Below are 19,808 nucleotides of genomic sequence, written 5' to 3' on the forward strand. Positions count from 1 at the left end.
CCCATTTATGACTGCCGTATGCATATATGCAGAGGGTGGGCCCTAACACCCACCTTCTGCATACATGTTTCTGTTTAGTTCTGGGGCATACTCAATCTGTCATCGACAGACATGGACATCAGCATTGTTCAGACAATCAGAGTGCAGAAAGTAACCATGAGCCCATCCAACTAGCTTTGGACGTCGGAGTCTACTTAAAGCCCCAGCTGTGGCCTGCTTAAAGGGTATAAGGCTGAACTCAGGCTAGGGTAAAAAAATACTAAGTTTCTATCAGCACAAAAATTAAAGTTAGTGACAAAAATATCATGAAACTTGAGGAAAAAAATGTGCAAAGTTACAAAGTTTGTGCAAATTTGCAAAATGCAGCTCCACCTGGCTGCTGCTAACACAGAAAACGTGTCCACTTCACATTGATTGAATAAATACCAAAACTGTGTTGCGCTGCCAATCATATAAATGTGCAAAGAATAAAATAAACTTCAGCTTAATTCAACCTGCAAAAAAATGTGCAAAAATATACAATGTGCAATAATAGAATTTCAGTACAAAATAACAGTTAGGTGCAACATTACATCTCCACCTGATTGCTGCTGGTACCGATCAAATAGCTAAAAACAGTACTGTGCTAACAACACACAAAATTGTGTCAATTAAATTGAATAAAAACTTAAAGCCGTGAAAGTCCAAAGTACTAGAATACTCGTTACATCAAATGGGCGTGACTTCATAAGTAAGGGGCCTTACTGATGAAGTCACGCCCATGTGACATAACGCGACTTGGACTTTCACGGCTTTCATTTTTTATGCAATTTAATTGATACAATTTTGTGTGTTGTTAACACAGTACTGTTTTTATCTATTTGATAAGTACCAGCAACAATCCGGTGGAGGTGTAATGTTGCACCTAACTGTTATTTTGCACTGAAATTGTATTCTTGCACATTGTATATTTTTGCACATTTGTTGAATTAAGTTGAAGTTATTTTATTCTTTGCGCATTTATATGATTGGCAGCGCAGTTTTGGTATTTGTTAGGTTAAAAAAAAACACTAGAGTTTAGCTCCCTAGCCAATCTTTTCATTAAATTAAGTTTTTTTGACCCTGTTATACAGACCCCTATCCACAGTCTGGGATCCTTCAGTCTTCAGTGCTACAGAGGAGGGTACATCTGGCATCATCCACTAGCCTTCCTGATGATGTGGATACCGCACGTTTGCTTCAAAAGTTTTCATTCAAACAGTCCTGCACTGATCACCTTGCAGAAATGATGACTTTGGCATGAGGGACAGCAACGAGGCCAGTGCATACAGGGTAGATGCAACTGACTGACTGCCTTCACCTGAACCTGTGCAGTGGATGATCATTGGATCATAGATAAAGAGAAGTATAAATGGCTCATAGAAACTTTATTTGAAATAAAAATAAAACCCATTGGGTGGGAATGGCCAGAGAGCTAAACACTCAATTTTCTTCTTTTTTTTGCTGATTCAACTTTAAATAAAATGAAACTTCATAACAATTAGTGAATTGAGTGTAGCTGACTGTATTTGTTCTTTATTATCATTCATTTAAATTATACAACTTTCATTGTTCTTGTTAAAGAATTCCTTCTTCAAGGCCACTGCTGTAATATACAGCATACTCTAAAACCTTTTACTCTGAATAAACTGTGGACAAAAGGAAAGTTTTGCACAAAGGAAATGAAAATAAATAAATAAATACAACATGACAACAATAAACAGCAATGTTAGAGATTAGTTTTCATTTAAAAGCTGAAATCCAGAAAAACTGCTTAATGTATAACCCTTACCTTACAAGCCATTCCGTTGAAAAGAGAAATGCAATATAAATCATTTGTATGGATATATTAAAAAAAAAAAAAAACATTTTTTTTTTAATATATCCATGCAAATGATTTATATTGATTTATATATATTTATATGATTTATATTTTTAAGCAATCACATGATGTCTGTTCTCAGCTGCATAAGGAGCTTAGGTGTCCTTTTATGAAACTGAGATCAGCTGCAATCCCGAGTCTCGCCGATGATCTCAGGTCATTACCAGTTTATGAAACTGAGGTAATCAGTGGAGAACAATATTCTCCGCTGATTATCTCAGCACAGTGAGAATCTGTAACTGTTACAGAAACGGCCAGTTTATGAAGGTGCGATCTCCTCCTCACTGGCGATCTGTGACAGAATTCTCACTATATTCTCATATATATGTATGTATGTATGTATGTATGTATGTATGTATATATATATATATATATATATATATATATATATATATAGGGCTTTTTTTCTCAAACAATAGGTGCTGGATCTCAATCACGACCCCCCAAAACCGCTCCCCTACACACAACCTCCAAATCACATCAAATAGTGGGTCTGGTCAATCAAATTTCATGAACAGTAGGAGGGTCTTAAATACCAGGATTGCATTACACACAGAGTGCAGAGCTGTCACTTGTAAAACACAAAAGTGCAGTTTCTGTGTTTACAAGTGATAGTGGTGGGCAGGGAGCAGAGGGTCTGAGCCAGAGGTGGTGGAACTGAGTTCCAACAAGTCCCCCCTGAAAAAAGCCCTGTATATATATATATATATATATATATATATATATATATATATATATATATATATATATATATATAATCTGCATATACAGATATCTATCTATCTATCTATCTATCTATCTATCTATCTATCTATCTATCTCTATATTTTTTTTTTAGAACGTCTCTGGCTGGGTTTACACTTGTGCGATGCGTGAACCAGCGTGATTCCTGTGCGGGTTTCCACATCGCACCTACATTGACATCTGCGCACCACTGCGGGTGTCAATGTAAAGTTAATGACACCCCAAGATCATTTCACAGATCGCAGTGCGAACTATGTAATGGTGCAGAAATCTGATCGCATGGGTGTTCACACCCATGCGATCCGATTCCAGTGCAGACCAAATAAAGGGTCCTGTACCATTTTGGTGCAAATACAATATGATTTAGGGCCGGTTCCCACAGCTGCGGTGTCCGAGATCGGATGTGATTCACACCGCACTGCAGTGCAAAATCACATCCGATCTCTGTGCGATGCGATTTCAGCCATACAGATATTATGGCTGAATTGGCATTGCACTCAGACCAAACTCATACAGGACCCTTTTTTTTGGTCCACAGCAGAATCGGATCGCATGGGTGTTCACACCCATGCAATTCGATTTCTGTTTGAGTTTGCAGATCGCACTGCGATATGCGAACTGATTTGGGGGTGTTGTTAACTTTTAGGCCCAGTTCACAATGCCAGACATCACACAGGCATCGCATGTAATTTGCAGCGCACTGCCATTCACATTACATGCGATGTTTGTGTGGTGCGATATCAGCCATACAGATAGTATGGCTGATATCGCACCGCATTTGGCGCAAACACGCACAGGACCCTTTTTTCTGTTCGGACCAGAATCTGATCGCATGTCTGTTCACACATATGCGATCCGATTCATGTCCAAACTGTCAGTTCGCAGTGCGATATACAAGCTGAACTGGGGGTGTCGTTAACAATGTATTGACACTCCCCAGCAATTCGCATATGGCAGTGTGAACTGACATGCCAGTCGGTGCGATGCGCGAACCTGCAGTGGATTCGCAGTGTTCTTGCATCGCACCAGTTTATCAATTTTTATGTTTATCAATTATGAAATATATTTTATTTTAACTTTTTAATAAATATTTATACTTGTATACTTTATTAAAATTATTTTTTTAATGATTATAAATGTATTTTGCATTTATATGAATGGTGTATAGCTGCATTACATATGTGCATTACATTCATTTACTATATACTATTCACATTTAAATAGGCACATGTATGAGCTTTAAATATTGATAAAAACAATGTTTTTTTTTTTATAATTAGGTTAATGTATATTGTGTAGGGGAAATGTAACTTCCCCTACACATATGTTGGGGAATAATGTGTGCTGATTCGTGTTAAACATTTGTATTTTACGCTTCCTCATACTGTAATCCCGCTACATCATGCAAGATTACAGTGAGAGGAGCCGTTCTCAGGAGTTCCTGGCGTTTGTAGATCGCTTCTCAACTCAACATGAGAAGCGATCTACACACTTTCATAAACAGACACTCAGAGGAGAGCGATCTTCTCTGAGAATGCCTGAGAACTGAAAAGTGGTATTTTACCGCACTTTCATAAAAGGACACCTTAGAGAGGTGGGAGAGGAGACTGCAAGGGGAGCGTGTCAGCAGAGGCATAGAAGCAGCAATACGCTGATCTTCTCAGTGAGGAGGGGTGTGCAGGGGATTGTGTCTTCAGAAATATGACCAATGAATCTCTGACAGGCTGTGCTTCCAAGTAGAATGCAAAAAGGAAATCTGACCACACTTGGATTGATGTGCTCTCATGCCTAGCATGGTCAGTTGAAAGAGGAAAGAAGGGGGACCGGTAGGATTACCAGGTATTTCACACAAATGAAGCACTGCAAAGAAAACAGGATACTTTTTAATACAAGTACATAGTACAACAGATGCAAATCAGGAATATGAAACATTCAGGTAACAAATACTTTTTTTTTTTTCCTACTCTAGTAATAGAATGGAAGATCCTTTGTCTCAACCATGGGAGCTAAACTCCTCTATGTGGGAGAACTGAAGGGGATACATCCTATACACTGGTGGCCACTAAATAAGAGGTAATGAGGAGGGGGAGGGGTGCTCCAGCCCAAAAAAACCTGGTCAGGGTCTATTCCAATATACAAGTAAATATTTGGGGGGCACACCCTACAATGCGTTTAAATTCAAGATGGTGCTGCTATAAGACCTACAAACAGTACAAAATATTTTACAGCGCACACATACAAGAATGACATTTCCTGCAAGGCTAGCTAAAGACACCTGAACATATTCAAAAAATACGGGGGTTTGGTCACACTATATTTTTGCACTATAAAATTAAAAAAATGCACATATTTTTGCAGGAAAAAAAAATTATATTTATTATTTTTTTCACAGGAGCCTGCAGACCATTACACCAGTGATCAGGGATTTGTGGGAGCAATGTCAGGCCCCTACAGCTTTCTGCTTGAACTTCTGTACGGGCTGTCCGTTTGAAAGCTGCAGGGCTTGTAAATGAACTATGAGGACAGGCATCAGTGCCCTCAAAGTTCATTGAGAACTGCAAGCCGCCTGCCGCGGTGGCAGGCGGGACTTGTAGTTTTCTCATTCACAGATCACAGTGAATGGATGACACAACTGTGCAGCTGGTGCCCTGCAAAGCTGCACCAATTTTGAAATGTGAAAGTATACTCCAGATGATTGGACAAAAAAGTGAAAAGTGAAACAGACTGTTGAGCTCACCACTTTGTCCTCTCATCCTATCAGCATGATCCTTGTTAGAACATGAGCACTGCAGTACAACTGATAAGCTCCTTGTACGTCTTCTTCATTGTTGTCTAAAACCTGCTGTATAGGGTTTGCAAGAGTGGGATATCAAGACAAATTCAGATACTCACACTACATTTAATAATTTAGTAATGAATACAGAGCTGCAATTATTATATAAAATTATGAGTTCTAAGAAGTTTTAGTGGTTACTGTAACTAACAGCACATAATGGCAAACAGCAGTTTTCACCATTAGATTATGCAGGTGATATTTAATCTCATGCGGTCCTTTTAGAGTGATTTCTTTCTTTGCATTGCACTCATTTTAAAGAGCTGCTTCACAAGAGATTTGCAGTGATGCGACTGAGCGATCCATCTCCCACAATCACAATTTAATTGCATATCAGAAAGCTTTACTGTTTAATCTCCTGTCCTGCACAAGCTGTAACGGAAAAGGAGATTAATCATTCAGCAACTACTCATTTATGATATTTTTTCCCCATGGTAACCCTACCCCTAATGAGCCTAATCTGTTAACAATTACTCAAGTACAGTATCTTGTGCAGAAAAATCAAATGTTTTTTTTCCTCGGTTTCTCAGATTTAATTGCTCATGTAGCCTTAGCCTCACCCAAAATAATCTACTGGAATGGATTAAGTTACATTAAGGTATTTTATTCTCAAAATGTACACATTTGGCGGTAAACATGGTGATGTGTCTGCAATACTTCAATCCCTTCTGTTTCTAACACTTTTATATTAGCTCTATCATTTCTAAATATTACATTCCTAAAATGACTAGGTTTTATCATACTAACAATTAAAAGCAGAAATTATTATTATTCAGGCTTTATAAAGCACTAGCAAGTTACAATAGAAATCGATATAAGAGCTGCATGGAGTTTGCATGTCCTCCCTGTACTTGTGTTGGTTTACTTTTGGTATTCTGGATTCCTCCAACATTCCAAAGACATGCTGGTAGGTTAATTGGCTCCTATCTTAACATTAACCGATATATTCTACTGAGTGTGCTCAAGATGGCTGCCTCAACATCTGCTGATAAAAGGACTTTGAGTCCCCAGGGAGAAAGTATAGAATCACAAATTAATTTAAAATTTGATTCATTATTATGAACCCAGGAAAGCATTTCAATAGGATGAATAGGCTGTCATTGTCCACTCTAGACCATAGTTGATTGGTCCTGTTAAAGTTTTATTGTATGTTCTCTCTAATGCTTGATATGAGCACTGCTCTCACAATATCCAGTGATAGACATTGACATGGACATTCACTGTATTGTTCATTTAACAAGAGACTCCATTTTGTTCTCACTGTTGAAAGGTTTTACTTTTGCAATTGTTCTATTCGCTAGCTTTTAATAACATATTTCTATTTTTTAGTTTTTAATAACATCTCACACCACCCCTTTCTTATCTATGTATAAAATAACATGTAATAATAAATTTTGACACTGAACGGACATTTTAAAACACAGTGATTGAGTCCTGTGAATCTGTTCCTGCAGCTAGAGTATTAACTTTTGTTTTAGAGTCCCAATCAGAAATTAGTCATAACAGTTTTGGCGAGCCAGCCAGGAGTTTGACAGTCTCCAGAAGGAACTGCGCTTTGATCGGGATCATCGGGAAGGCAGACGTCTAAATGCCGGCTAGGTAAGCTGTCCTTAAGCTTGCTATATATTTCTGCCTTTCCTATGTATCTTATATGTTGGTTCTCAAGGAAACCAGACCACTCTCGGACCTTTCTGGATGGGTAACGTGTGTGCGTGAATGTGTTTGTGTCCCCCTTCACGGGTTGGACTGTGTGTGGATAGGGAGACTCCTCTGCAGTTCCTTGCGTTGACTCCTTGTGGGTGACCTGGGTCAGAGGCACATGGTAGGGTCGGATAAAACTCAGAGAAGAGAAGGAGGGTCTCTTAATGAGTGTTTTGTCTATTGTCATAAACCCCTTCTATCCACGTAGATAAGTGGGGACTATTCTTGTAAACCTGCAGATTTGCTGTACTATTTGTTTTAGAGGCAAGAGGGTATAGGTACAATAGAGAAGACTGGCCAGTCATTATGGGCATTAAATTAATTAAGGGAATGAAGGGTGAGAGGCCTTCAGAAAACGTCCAGAGCAAGATGAGCGCTAGAGAATATATGAACCGAAGGTACGGTTCCGCCTATACTGAGCCCCTAGATAAATGGGTAGAATGGACAAAGGGAACAGCTAAACCTTTAAAATCTGAAGGGACTTTTGATTTACAAGTATGGCAAACTTTTCTGCATGATTATGGCCCACTACTGTGCAGTGAAGGAACGTGGGGAATAGCTTGCACATGGGAGACAGAAGCTAAAGTAGCAAATCAAACTGGCTTGACGGAGATGTTTAATTAAACTACTGCCCAAATTTACTACAATTGGCCAGAAGACACTGTAGAGGAGGACCCCCCACCTTTTGTGGCTGCCAGTTTGGCTTTAAGGGGTCCACGCACAAAAGCAAAAGAATTAGATTACACGGAACACACAAAAGATGAGCTGGGCAATATAGTAGAGAGCAGAGGTTTAACAGCCCCATATCAACCTACAAAAAGGATTTGGTTCGTATCCTAGAAACAGATGATTGGCATAAATCAAAAGGCACATGTGCAAAACTAGATCTCTCTGAACATAAGGCTTTGGCCAGAGAAAGAGAGATAGAGTCTGAACTTCTGGAGCAAACCATAATTTCCAAATTGTGGCAGCAAGATGAAGAGAGAAGGAAGGGAGACGCCACCCCTTCTGCCCCTGGCACAGAGCTATCTGTTGCAGTTTATCCTGTCAGAACCCAATTCGTTTTTGAAGGTAATGCTGTTGACAGTAAGTCTCAAATTAAATGGCATGTACCTTTTAGTCCCCAAGAAATGAGAGCCATAATAGATGGATTGGGAGATCCTAGAAAGAATCCAATTGGGTTTGCACACAAACTTAGCGCTGCACAGGAGGCATATGAGGCTTCTGCTACTGACATTCATCAGCTTCTTATTAAAGCAGTGGGAAGCAACATGTCTGACTATATACTTAAAGAATGTGGTGTAGACATCAAAAATCTAGGTGAGATGGTTAGTGGATGTGAGGTTCGTGAGAAATTGAAGGAAAAATTGCCCCAAATATATGGACAAACCAGACATGCTGAATTTATGAATGCTAAGCAAAGGAAAGAGGAAGCTGCAGGGGCTTATCGGAGGCGGTTAAGTGATATGGCTGAGGAAGCAGGCTTTAAAATAGAGGAAGAGAAGGCGGGAGAAACTGCAAGTCCATCTACACAACTGGTGAAACAAAGGTTTCTTGATGGTTTAATACCCCAGTTGAAAGAAAAGTTGTTCACAGCAAGGCCTGAGGCAGGCAATATGTCTATTTGAGACATCCTGCCTATCCTATTAACCAAAAAGACAGCAAACCCAAGGTTATGTACATGGGGAAGCAGAGAGGAAGAGGAAGAGGCAAAGGCAATTTCAGAAATCATGGCAATACAGGACCAATTATATGCTACAATTGTAATGGGGAAGGACACATAGCCAAATTCTGCCATCTTCCTGACCGTAGACTGGAAAAGAGCTTAGAGGCACTTCATGCTGATCCCAGTTCTCTGCCAAAAGCAGTGGATCAGGCATAGGAAAATGGCATGCCAGTATTAATCATGTTAAATAGGGGAGACAATAGTCCCGAGGCCAGAGTAAAAGTATTTTTACAAGAACTCCCCTATCCTGGAGGATCAACAGAATTAAACTGTTTGATAGATACTGGTGCAAGCCTAAGTGTTTTTAATATAGAGGACTTACCTCCAGGATTATTATCTACAAATGTTATCTTTGGTGTTGGCCTAACCGGGACCTCTACTGATTTGGTTGAGTCCAAGCCACTTAAACTCAGGCTAGGATAGCAAACAGAAATTGTGTAAAGTGTTAGTTTCAGACACAGTTCCTACCAATCTTTTGGGAGCTTACATTTTGAACCAAATTTTAGTAAATATAGACTACACTCCTACAGGAGTTCAAGTGGTCAGTAGTCTGTCAGGAGAAGTTTTAAATTCTGTCTTTGGAGTATTTTTAATCCAAGACTCCACTCCGCCATTTCCACCAGAATTGAAAGCGATTCCCGCTGAATTATGGGTCACCAGCAAATATGATGTAGGTCTGCTGGATTGCATCCCAGTCATGATAAAAATTAAACCAGGAGCCCATCTCCCACAGGTTAAACAGTACCCACTGAGTATTGCTCAGACTGAGGAGATAAAGGATCAAATCACTCAACTGAAAGCAGCACGGGTTGTTGTACCAATTAAGTCCCAAGTCAACACACACCTGTTCCCAATTGCAAAGAAGCCAGACAAGAAGGGTGGGCAGGTGACATACCGCATGGTGCATGATTTGAGAGCCATTAAAAATATAATTGAGGCAGATACCCCGATCGTGCCCAGTACCCGCACTTTACTACATGGAATACCTGCCTCCAGCACCTGCTTTACAGTGATTGATCTTGCAAACGCTTTCTTTTCAATGCCCCTGCACCCAGATTGCTGGCACCTTTTTTCATTTACCCATGATGCCCAAAAGTTAGCATGGACAAGATTGCCCCAAGGCTGTGCGAGTAGCCCCTCTGAATATAATACTGCGTTAAAGCAAGTATTGGACCAGTGGTCCCCCTCACACCCAAACACAGTTTTGATCAGTACATAGACGATTTGCTTATTTGTTCTGATACAAAAGACATTTGTAGCAGAGAAACAGTAAGCCTTTTCATGCTTCTCTATAACAGTAACAACAAAGTTAGCAAAGATAAGCTACAATACTGCCAAGAGAAAGTGATCTTCCTGGGTCACTGCATTGCACATGAAATCCGTCACCTAACCCCAGATCAAGTTAAAAAAAAACTCTACAAAAATTTGAAAAAGCCAAGAAATGTACAGCAACTATGTGCCTTCCTGAGGTTAGTGGGATATTGTAGGGACTGGGTTCCAAATGCATGAGAACTTATGGCTCCTCTATATGAGGCTACCACTAGAAACCCTTTCAAAACTCACATGGGACAATGAATTGCAGATGAAGGAGCTTATTAAAATTTTGTCTGAAGCTCCCGCCATTGGACTTCCTGACTATACTAAAGCTGGCCATACACCTATAGATTGTCTGCAGATTTTCTATGGTTAGACGGAAAAAGTGGGAGATTCCTCCATCCACACAGTTTAGCGAACATGGAGAAATCTGTTGCACTTTTTCCATCTAACTATAGAAAATCTGCAGATAATCTAGAGGGGTATGGCCAACTTAAAGCTTTCTCATTGTTCTGTCATGAAGTCAATGGATTTGCTGCAGGTGTACTCACCCAGCTACATGGAGACAAACAGAGACCTGTGATGTGTGTATCAGCCTCATTAGAGCCTGTCATCAAAAGGCTCCCCCAGTTGTATGCGAGCCATAGCAGCCTGCATTTTGCTGCTAGACAAAGTAACTGAGCTTGTACTAGATTCTGCTCTGATCCTTTATGTGCCACATGCAGTACAGGAAATCATGAATCAAGTAAATACCAGACATGTGTCTACCAGTAGATTTAATAGTACCAGTCTGCTCATTTTGCTCCATCGAATTTAACAATCAAACAATGTGTTACTTTAAATCCGGCTACTCTTCTTCCTATAATTGATGAGGAAGATGCAACAAATGGTACTGATGTAGAACCTGAGAGTTTTTCTCATGATTGTATGGCTCTGATGGAGGTAGAAAGGGGCTCTGTCACACCAGCAAAAGATGAGCCCTTATCAGATTGTGACACACACTTATTCGTCGATGGTTGCAGATTTTACACTGATGATGGTCAGCCACACGCAGGGTTTGCTGTAACCACTACAGACACCATTTTACATCAGGAAGCATTGATACCCCAGATGTCAGCACAGGAAGCAGAGTTGTGTGCTGTAGTCAAAGCATGTCATCTCCTAGAGAATCAAAGGGGAAGCATTTACACTGACAGCAGATATGCGTTTGGAATAACTCACGATTTTGGGCCTATTTGGAAAGCACGGAACTTCCTGACTAGTGCAGGGAAGCCAGTGAGACAGGCAAAACTCATAGAGCCGCTATTTGAGGCCTTTCAGAAACCAGCAGAAGTTGCCATCTTGAAGGTAAAAGGACATGCAAGGGGAAATGACATGGCAGCCAGAGGAAATGCTTTAGCGGACCAAGGGGCAAAGGATGCTGCCCTTATGGCATTTGGAGTCACACCCACTGTAGGGGTCGCCCAGGTAGCGGGGACAGATTTCCCTCATCAACAGCAGTGGGATGTAGAAACTCAAATTCAGTTGCAGAACCAGGCCCCTGATGAAGAGAAGGATAAGTGGATCAAATGTAATCCTATCCAACATCAGCAGGGCCTGTGGAGCGCTGACAACAGGTGGTGTCTACCCAGGAGTTTGTACCCAGTTTTAGCACAACTGGCACCTGGCGTCAGTCATCTTGCTAAGGGCACAATGGTGGCACTTACTGACTGCTATTGGATAGCACCTGGATTTAATGCATTTGCAGCCAGGTTTTGTGCTTCATGTCTCACTTGTGCTCTGTACAATGCAGGGAGGCCTGTCCATGTTCCCCAAAAGCATTCTCCTAAGCCAGATTTCCCTTTCCAAAGAATTCAAAGACTACATTCAGATGCCCAGAATAGGCACCTAGGAGTACGCTTTGGTGTATGTTGACATGTTCTCAGGTTGGCCTGAGTGCTGGCCGGTAGCTAAAGCAAATGCAAAAACAACAGCAAAAAAAAATCTGAATGAAATAGTTTGTAGATATGGAGTTCCTGAAACTATTGAGAGTGACATAGAAACCCATTTTACTGGGGAAGTAATGAAAGAAGTAATGGCAGCCCTTCACATACAGCAAGCTTTGCATACACCTTATCATCCACAAAAGTAGTGGTAAAGTTGAGAGACTTATTGGAATTTTGAAAAACAGATGTGCAAAAATTAAAGCAGATACAGGAAAAGGATGGGTGGAAGCTATGCCATTAGCCCTATATTCTGTACGAACTACCCCTAAGCACACAACTGGGTTGTCCCCCATGAGATTTTATTTGGAGGGCAACCCAAAACAGGGCTATTTTTTCGCCAACAGTTGCAGGCTTCTCACTCTAGTCTGTTGGAATATGTTCAGGTTTTGCAAAGAACATTGAATAAAATACATGAAGGTGTTTATAAATCTGTCCCCGACCCAGATTCTGTTTCAGGTATTCACAGAATCCAACCAGGTGACTGGGTGGTGGTCAAGCGAAATGTCAGAAAGCCGCTAGTAATTTAAAAAACAAAAACTCTGCGCTTACTCAGTTCAGATAGCGGCTCACACTACAAAACAGAAAATTTGTAAAGGAAACAGATGCATAAAAAGTGTAGCGCTACTTGTAATGAGAGTATCCAATTGTGATGTTACATACATTAAAGACATTAGAAACAGATCTATGTATATGTCACACACTCTGTATGACACCCAGTGTGGAATCCCCTGGCAGATATCTGTTATATATAAATCAGATTATGGAGAAAAAAGGTTATATAGTCCCATGCTGTAGATATAATAATTCCATTCACCACGTGAGTAGCTGGTAAGACAACGGACAGATATGGTGAATCTCCCACATAGAAGCAGTGCAGGCTTACCAAATAAGTTGGACTCATACAAACGTATGTTTAATGAGTCAACAAGACTTGTATTACCGACTGGCAATGGGGTAGAGTAGTTCAGCCAAACAATGATGTGGTCCGGATTGCATCTAGGACTTTACTAGGGATTTTCCAACATATAACTTGATCTCGGTGAAGATAGCCCATAAAGAATAAAGGGGGGCCAAATAGTGTAATAACGTTTGGTATAACCAATTTATTTAAAAGATAAAACACTTACATTTTCCAAAGTAAAAAGCCCTTATAATAAAATTGTGGCAGGCAGTGGAGTCTTTTTTTTTAACTACTCTACCCCATTGCCAGTTGGTAATACAAGTCTTGTTGACTCATTAAACATACGTTTGTATGAGTCCAACTTATTTGGTAAGCCTGCACTGCTTCTATGTGGGAGATTCACCATATCTGTCCACTGTCTTACCAGCTACTCACGTGGTGAATGGAATTATTATATCTACAGCATGGGACTATAACCTTTTTTCTCCATAATCTGATTTATATATAACAGATATCTGCCAGGGGATTCCACACTGGGTGTCATACAGAGTGTGTGACATATACATAGATCTGTTTCTAATGTCTTTAATGTATGTAACATCACAATTGTATACTCTCATTACAAGTAGCGCTACACTTTTTATGCATCAGAAAACCGCTAGAACCAAAAATTGATGGACCACATTTGGTGCTTTTGACAATCAGTTCCGCTGTCAAGTTGGAAGGAAAGCCCACCTGGATTCACGCCAGTCACTGCAAGAAAATCCTGAAGTGATGATATCCTTTGAAAAAATTATGATGATGTTTCTTTTCTTTTTGTTGTTTGTGAGAACTGAGACATGGAAAAAAAACCCTTTCATCCAAATGTTAAAATTGTATGCAACCTATTGCAACGCTAGTAACTGCTGGGTGTGTTCTCACTTACATCCCCAAACAGGAACAATACCCATGATAGCAATGCCTCTCAAATTCACTGATCTAAACAGGAACATACATAGTCTCCACAGCTAATGAGCACAGATCAGTAACTTTGATGGTTTCAAAACAGATAGACACTCCACAGATTTGTTTAAACACTACATGCCCGTTTAATACTAAATGTACATGGTTGGGCAATTCAGATTGCACCGGAGCAAAAATGACAGTTTATGGAGGAAACTATATTATATTATATTATATTATTATATCCCAGATCCAGAACTAAATAGAACCCTTTATAGTACAAATTGCTCACAGTACCCAATATGTGAAAATATTCGCTACCTGAGATTCCATGTTATTGCTTCCAGTTTTTTAGGAGCAGGCATACCATCCATACGTAGAGGGTTATATTATATATGTGGAAATAAAGCTTACGCCTGGCTTCCTACTAATGTTACAGGTACATGTTATATGGGGAAGTTAGCACCTGCTTTGGTTGTTCGCAAAGATACAGTGCGACCAGATCAAAATCCAGAATACCCTGTAGTGTTCAAAAGAGAGTTGTTCACTGAAGGTGACATGGCATGGTCATGGTTCCCTTCCTGGACAGGATGGGGAATTGAAGCAATAAAAAGAATAAATAAATTACACTAGAATTGTAGATGAGATTATTAACCTTACTACCACTGATATAGGTTTATTAAGTGAAGAAATGGCTCAGCTTAAAAAAGCAGTATTAGAGCACAGATTAACACTAAATTATCTCACTGCAGCTCAAGGTGGGATGTGTAAGGTATTTCGCACTGGCTGTTGTATTTACACATTTCTGATAATGAGGACATTGTTAAAGGGCATCTTGCTAAGATAAGAGAACTACAGAATAAGGCCAGAGATATTGCTAAAGATGGATGGAACCCCTTTAAGGGTTTAGGAGGTTTTGGTGACTTTTTATATGGCATAGCAACATGGTTACAGAAATTAGGCACTTACATTGTGATGTTCCTATTTCTCATATTTGTTATTTACTTCCTCATCAGGCTATGCCTTTGTGTGACTACCCGCTGTACCAACAAATGGTCCACCAGCCCTGATGAACCCATTATCGTGAGAAATCTAGGAGAGAGCTGAACTGGACGCCGTCTCTCTGCGCCAATGTAACAGGAGTTACCAGCAATCGGCTGAATGTAACGCAGAGAAGAATGGTGTCAAATAAACAAAAGGGGGGAAATGACATGGACATTCACTGTATTGTTCATTTAAGCACAAGAGACTCCATTTTGTTCTCACTGTTGAAATGTATTCTTCACCTAACACACAGGCAAATCTTCTGCTAGAAGCTCTCTATTCCCCCCTCCCCCTCAAGGTTTTACTTTTGCAATTGTTCTATTCGCTAGCTTTTAATAACATATTTCCATTTGTTAGTTTTTAATAACATCTCACACCACCCCTTTCTTATCTATGTATAAAATAACATGTAATAATACATTTTGACACTGAACAGACATTTTAAACACAGTGATTGAGACCAGTGAGATTGTTCCTGCAGCTAGAGTATTGACTTTTGTTTTAGAGTCCCAATCAGAAATTAGTCATAACAACATCAACATTGATTATCCCACCTATGGGATTCTGAAATGCACTGAAGAATATACTCTGCTGGGGGCTTTGAGAGAATGGCTTGAGAGGGCTAAAGAATGTGGCCCGAACAGCATGGACATGTGGCCGCCCCCTGTAAAGCTGTCCTATTTACTGTATTTATTGGCATATTAGACGCACTTTTTCACCCTGAAAATCGGTTGCAAAAAGCGTGTGCGTGTTATACGCCAATACGTCAATTTTAGCTGTCTCGGAGAGGACAGGGAGAGGGGCGGGACGAGCACCATCAGATTACATACAGTGAGAATCTCCTGTTTACTCGGCAGCCTCTGTAATAGGAAGTCCTGTCTACCGGGCTGCCATTGGACCACTGTTCGGTCTATCATAGGAGATTCTCACTGTATGTAATCTGTCTGCGTTTGTCCCGCCCCCCTGCCTGTCCCCTCTAGGCTGCAGATGGGCATCGATCAGGCTGCACCGATGGTGATGGTGAGGCTGCTGCTTTGATGGCAATGGTGAGGCTGCTGCTTTGATGGCAATGGAGAAGTTGCATTGATGTGGACTGATGAGGCTGCATTGATGGTACTTGTGAGATTGCAGATAGCCATTGATCAGGCTGCATTGATGGCACTTGTGAGGCTGCAGATGGGCATTGATCAGGCTGCATTCATGGGCACTTTAAAAAAAAGGTGTAGTATGTCAGGCGGGAAAACAGGGTCATGTGACATTGGAGAAAAGTAGGGAATGTCACAAGACCACACTGGAATGTTTCAGAAAGTCACATGACCAGCAGGAACATTCTGGAAGCGGGGGCGTGTCTATATAAAGGGGAATTTCCTCACAGCTGGTCAGAGTACAGTAACAAGCCCCCCCACCCTTGTCGCAGGCACGTTATATGGTTTTGTCACCCTTTAAAATTAAAGAGGGGACTTGTTTTATTGATATGCGGTATTGCTCGAGTCCTGAAGACTGAGCTGTTTATATTTATTATTTACAAGTGAGAATTTTATGTATTAATAGAATGATTGAACTGATTTAAATTATTTACAGTTTACACCAATAAACGTGCCACAGCCAATTATATTCCAAGTTATGTCACTGAGTGTCTTTATTCATTGGAAGGTAAAATTTGGTATAGAAGGAGGGATAGGTGCGGCCTACATTTCCATGGAGCTGAGCGTTATTGATTCTCAGCTCTTTTTTATAGGTGGCTTTAATTTTGAGGGAATTATCTAATGGTCACCTCATCTCTTGTTACCTCCTGCACCTGATATGTGCTCCTCTAATACTCTTTACACACACAGAGGAAAGAATATCCACTTTCTTCTTCATGACTCTGTAAGAAAGGGTACGGGTTGTATTTTCTACAGTGCAGACATATGGAAAACCAATGATACAGGGCTAGATTTTATAAATACACACACATTATATTTTATATATATATATATATATATATATATATATATATATATATATATTATATATTATATATATGTTATATACACACACACACACAGTGTGTATACATATATATTTTGTGTATACATATATATTTAGCATTTTAAAAGGAAGAGATCAGCAATGGCAACTCTCACATTCCCAGCACAGTTTTTATTAGTTTACATTCAATAAGAATTACAGTTTATATACTTTTTCATGTTTTTAGTTATATATAATTGAAAGAGATTAACTTAATGTTAACCACTTGCCGACCACTGCACGCCGATATACATCGGCACAATGGCAGCGGTGGGAAAATGGACATACCTGTACGTCCCTTTTAATTGGCGGGGCTAGCAGACATCCCAACCTGCAAAAACTAATTTCAGGGAGGTAGCAAACTCATTTCAGGGAGGTGACGTGCAGGCGCCCCCCCCCCCAATTAAATGCAGCCTGATCAGTACCAATTAAAGCTTGCCGTTTTTGACATACATAGGCATTCTGTGTCTCTTATTTTTCTTTTTTTACTAGTAAGGCTGCTTTCACACTGAGGTGCTTTACAGGCGCTATAGCGCTAAAAACAGCGTCTGTAAAGAGCCCCTAATATGTCTCCAGTGTGAAAGCCTGAGTGCTTTCACACTGGAGCTGTGCGCTTGCAGGATGGTCAAAAAAATTCCTGCAAGCAGCATCTTTGCAGTGCTGTAGGAGCAGTGTATACACGGATCCTAAAGCGCCCCTGCCCACTGAAATCAAATGGTGCCGCCAAAGCACCGCCAAACCACTGGCAAAGCGGCACTGCACTGGTGCTTTGTGGATGGTTTTAACCCTTTTTGGGCCGCTAGCAGGGGTTAAAAGCACCCCGCTAGCAGCTGAATAGCGCTGCTAAAACAAAGGTAAAGCACCGCTAAAAATAGCAGCGCTTTACCGCCTATGCCCCCAATGCCTCAGTGTGAAAGCACACTAAAATGTTTTTTGAATGAGTACTGTCTGCGTCAGAGAGAAGGGAGAGTGCAAAACTGTAAGTGCTGGAACATGGAAACTTCAAGTTAAATTTGCAATAAAATGTATAATGTCATATTATGGCAAGTTCTCCTGCCATATCCCCAGCACTCAGCTCTTCACAGAGAAATCTGCTAGGAGTGCCATTGTAACATCAAATATTATAAAGACTTTTGGCATAATCTACTGAAAACTCCTACTTGCAATATACATTATCAAACAGTGGCATACCTTAGCGCGTAGAACATGAAGAACAGTCAGCCTCGGGTAGAGCAAACTGGGGATGCTCTAAAATCACATTCCAATTCACCTGCATATACAAGCAGCACCCAGTGGCAGGAAGGAAGAAGTGCATGTCTAGAGGGAAGCCAGGGGTGCTGTCTATTTGATAACACTGGGAAGGGAAGCGGCAGTGTGTCAGCTCAGTAACATTCTGCCGCTCGGGCTGCTCTGCCTTTGAGTGAAAGGCTCAGCCGGGAGATTGCCCGGGGCTCGCGGGTGTCCGTGAGCCGGCATCCAAATGTGGGAGTCTCCTGCAATTTGCGGGAGACTTGAGATGTCTGGGCTAGCGGGCGTGCGCCCACAGCGTACAGCGTGACCGTGCCCGCAGGACCCGTGGACTCGATGTTCGCCGATGTCCCGGTGATTGCGTCATGGAGCCGCAGAAGGGGGAGATGCTTATGTAAACAAGGCATTTCCCTGTTCTGCCTAGTGACATGACGGAGATCACTGCTCCCTGTCATCGGGAGCAGTGATCGCTGTCACATGAGTGGAAGCCCAAACCCCCCCCCACACAGTTAGAATCACTCCCTAGGAAACACTTAACCCCTTGATTGCCCCCTAGTGTTTAACCCCTTCCCTGCCAGTGTCATTTACACAGTAATCAGTTCATTTTTATAGCACTGATCACTGTATAAATGACAATGGTCCCAAAATAGTGTCAAAAGTGTCCGATGTGTCCAACATAATGTTGCAGTTATGATAAAAATCGCAGATCGCCGCCATTACTAATAAAAAAAAAAAAATGCCATAAAACTATCCTCTATTTTGTAGACGCTATAACTTTTGCACAAACCAATCAATATGCGCGTATTGTGATTTTTTTTACCAAAACGATGTAGAAGAATACATACTGGCCTAAACTGAGGAAAAAATTTGTGTTTTTTTATATATTTTTGACTGATTATTATAGCAAAAAGTAAAAAATATTGCTTTTTTTTTCAAAATTGTCGCAAAAAATAAAAACCACAGAGGTGATCAAATACCACCAAAAGAAAGCTCTATTTGTGGGAAAAAAAAGCACTTCAATTTTGTTTGGGTGCAACATTGCATGACCACGCAATTGGCAGTTAAAGCGACGCAGTGCCGAATCGCAAAAAGTGCTCTGGAAGGGGGTAAAATCTTCCGGGGCTGAAGCGGTTTATAATCTTCAATGCATGCTAATGTTTTTAAAATGTGTCTGTGTACAGATTGCATTTACCATGCCTATAAAAAGTGTTCACCCCCTTAAAATGTTCATATTTTTATTGTCATGTCATGACTAGGGATATGTCGAACTTACCTGGGTTTGGTTTGAGGAAGGTTTACAGAACAAGAATAAAATTCAGGTGCCAAATCCAAACCCAATTAAAGTCAATAGGAGACAAACGATAAAAAAAAAAAAAAAAAACAACCACTTCTTTAGCACACTTACAGGTAGGTATCTGTCATAGACAGTCGTGGTAACCATACTGCTACTATAAATAATG

This window comes from Aquarana catesbeiana, linkage group LG01, assembly GCF_042186555.1.
Source record: "Aquarana catesbeiana isolate 2022-GZ linkage group LG01, ASM4218655v1, whole genome shotgun sequence".
In the NCBI taxonomy this organism is placed as follows: Eukaryota; Metazoa; Chordata; class Amphibia; order Anura; family Ranidae; genus Aquarana; species Aquarana catesbeiana.